This window comes from Zootoca vivipara, chromosome 2 (genome assembly GCF_963506605.1).
Source record: "Zootoca vivipara chromosome 2, rZooViv1.1, whole genome shotgun sequence".
NCBI lineage: Eukaryota > Metazoa > Chordata > Lepidosauria > Squamata > Lacertidae > Zootoca > Zootoca vivipara.
Genome location: NC_083277.1, coordinates 33,584,284 through 33,587,461, shown reverse-complemented (window position 1 = coordinate 33,587,461; position 3,178 = coordinate 33,584,284). Strand labels below are relative to the sequence as shown.

Genomic DNA, 3,178 nt, shown 5'->3' with positions numbered 1-3,178 from the left:
CTAGGGGTGGGGGCTAACTGGCTCTCCTGTACAGACCCAACTATACCCCTTTTTGCGCCTTATGGTAATAATGCCTGAAGTGGGCATCTCACTCCAGTCTCTTTGTGTTGCTTAAAGCTTTCTATCTCTGAGATAACGGGACTCTGCCAGAATGTATGACAATAGTGTAACATTTTCCCCTGGCTGTCACCAGCGAGTGATTAACTTGTGCACTTGCTATGCTTAAAGGAAACGGGGTATACAGAAATAATGGAAGGGTTCTTTAACGGCCACGGCCATTCCATAAATATTTCAGTGATGAAAAATAATTCCCATGATGTTTAGAATAAGGTCTTCAGAGCCAGAAGAAAGATGGGTTTACTTCTGCATCCCCATCAAAGTATAAACTCCAGGTGACCATTTGCTCATCACTTCAATATTGATTGCTGCAAATAACAGCCAGAGAAAATGAAACCTGATCCTTCCTGAATATAAGCACCAAGTTAAGTCTTTTCAGGAAGAAAGCTCCCACCGGATTTTGCTTCTGGTATTGAGTGCTGCCAGAAATCCACAAGGCTTTAGAAAATTTGAAATGTAGATTAAAAAAAACAATAGGACTATGCATGTTGAAGTCAGGAGCAGATATTTTGTTTCTCCATCATCTTCTTGAACTTGCGTAAAAATCTCCCGTCATTCAAAATTAATCAATGCAGTGGCATTTGTGAACAATTCAAGTACTGTATTTTTCTGGAATTAAATTTAAAAATAAAACAAGACACATTGGAGAGCTTTAGAAAGTGGGAAAAGGGCAAGCAAGAGAGCTGCCATTAAGAAACTAATGGAGTTTTAATAGGCAGAATTTTCATTGTATTTTTGTGATTGATTTTCACTTGTAATTTTTTTATGTTTAAGAGAATGCTTTGCTTTATTGCTCATTATCCTGCATTAAATATAGATCTGTATTATATTTTGCATTTGGTTTTCATTTGATATGTTTTATTTTAATATTATGTAATATTACATGTGATGTTTTAAGGTATGCTGTAAACTGCTTATGATCTATTTTTTAAATTATTACTGCATTTTCACAATACTGTAGAATTGTGTTTAACAGAATAATAATAATAATAATAATAATAATAATAATAATAATAAAATTTATTATTTATACTCCGCCCATCTGGCTGGGTTTCCCCAGCCACTCTGGGCAGCTCCCAACAGAATACTAAAAATAGAATCAAACATTAAAAACTTCCCTAAACAGGGCTGCCTTCAGATGTTTTCTAACTTTGAGCAGAATATTTAACTCAGTTCACTTTCCAAAAATAAGTAAACATACAAAAGGTGTAATGCAACATCTATCTGGAAAAATATAAAACAGAAATGCATGTTATATTTACATAAAAGCCTTGCTAAGCAAGATGAAGAAAAAAGTACTCTTAAGCCCATAGTTCTTCAGTTCTTCCAAATTTGTAGACAAGGGTGCTGAAAATCAAAGCATTCTGGAAAAATAAATACTGCTAAGCCGGTAACATATGCTCCAAAAAGGATCCACACAGAAGCCGATGAAGAGCCAGACATGAGCACCTGTTCTTCCTAAACATCCATCACCGTAGCTGTCTCCTCTCACCTGAGCATTTGATACTGCACTTATCATGAAAAAAGCTAGAGTTGAAAACACTCCACAAGTATGGAATGTGTGGTTTATTTGCTCTGGCTTAGGGTAAACTTACTGCTACATCTATAATTATCCACCAACCTGTAGAAAACAGAATCCCAGCTACCACAGAAGCAACTCACATTCAGGCTATTGAAAATGGTCTAAGAAACCTGCCATTTTAAATGTTCAGTCTGTCTATTTTCCTGTGTTATTTACATTGTTGTTGTTGTTTAGTCGTTTAGTCGTGTCTGACTCTTTGTGACTCCATGGACCAGAGCACGCCAGGCACTCCTGTCTTCCACTGCCTCCTGCAGTTTGGTCAAACTCATGTTTGTAGCTTCAAGAACACTGTCCAGCCATCTCGTCCTCTGTCGTCCCCTTCTCCTAGTGTCCTCAATCTTTCCCAACATCAGGGTCTTTTCCAGGGAGTCTTCTCTTCTCATGAGGTGGCCAAAGTATTGTAGCCTCAGCTTCAGGATCTGTCCTTCCAGTGATTTTCATAAATCTCCCAAGTCCTGGAAGACTTCCCCCTCCGCTCCATCCGGGGCCGTCACTTGGCTTGCTCTGCCGGGCAGAGGCATGGGGAGACTCCTTATTATGCCAGCTGTAGTTTAAACCCCATCCATTGTGGTTTCTGGTTTTCAAGTTGAAAATTAAAAATCCACATTCAAATCCTTTAGGACACCCTCCCCCCCCAAAAAGGGGGGGATTGGGAAAGAGAATAATAGAAAAGTTTAAAAGCATGCCTTGAACAGCTTCCTAATTCCATGGTACATTATGGGTTTTATCTAATGCTGCTCTTCCACTGCACTGGGGGTCCCTCTGAGCATATTTTGTGGGTTCATGGGGAGAAGAGAGAGAGAAATCTTTCCTTATAAACTTTGTGGTGTGCTCGTTTAACACTGCAAGTAGAAATGGAATCAGGATGGAGCAGATGTAGAAAAGACTCATGAAAATGAGACAGGACAGAAATAGACTGATCAGTTCATCTCTAAGAGTGAACTATCAAGATCTTTAAAATAATATGCATGGCTACAATAGACACCATTTCTTACAGGGAATGTTTCTGTTATGGCAAAGTAGCTTGCTGGACCAAGCAGAATTTTTCACGGAAGACATAGCACCTGGAAGAGATATTGGGTAAGCCGGGTAAGTTCTGAGGTAGCGCTTGACAGGGTGGAACATTTCATCACTTGCATGCCAATGAGGTTAAATTGCCAACTTTGTGCTGCTCATTTGTATCTGTCTAAAGATGGGCTTTAATCAATTTAATGCAAGGAAAATTTAATTCAAAAGATTTCTTTTCTTTTCTCTTTTGCTTATCCCGATTTAATTTGCACAGTCTGTGCCAAGGTGTGGCATTGGATATCATTGTTTCCACATCCCATTGTAGTTAAAATGCTGTGTCTTAAGCTAATGGAATGTGGCTAAAAGAAGGAGAGTTAATTCTCCCATGTGAAACAACCATTTCTACCAGAAACATCACAAGCATAAACATTGATATCACATTGCATCAAACACCAGCATCTTCATTGGAGG

At 38.6% G+C, this 3,178-nt stretch overlaps 1 pseudogene; it reads right to left on the bottom strand.

Annotated features, from left to right (window-relative positions):
• Window positions 1-1,418: 1,418 nt before the first annotated feature.
• On the bottom strand, window positions 1,419-1,816 carry LOC118081602 (transmembrane protein 50B-like; annotated as a pseudogene).
• Window positions 1,817-3,178: the final 1,362 nt, after the last annotated feature.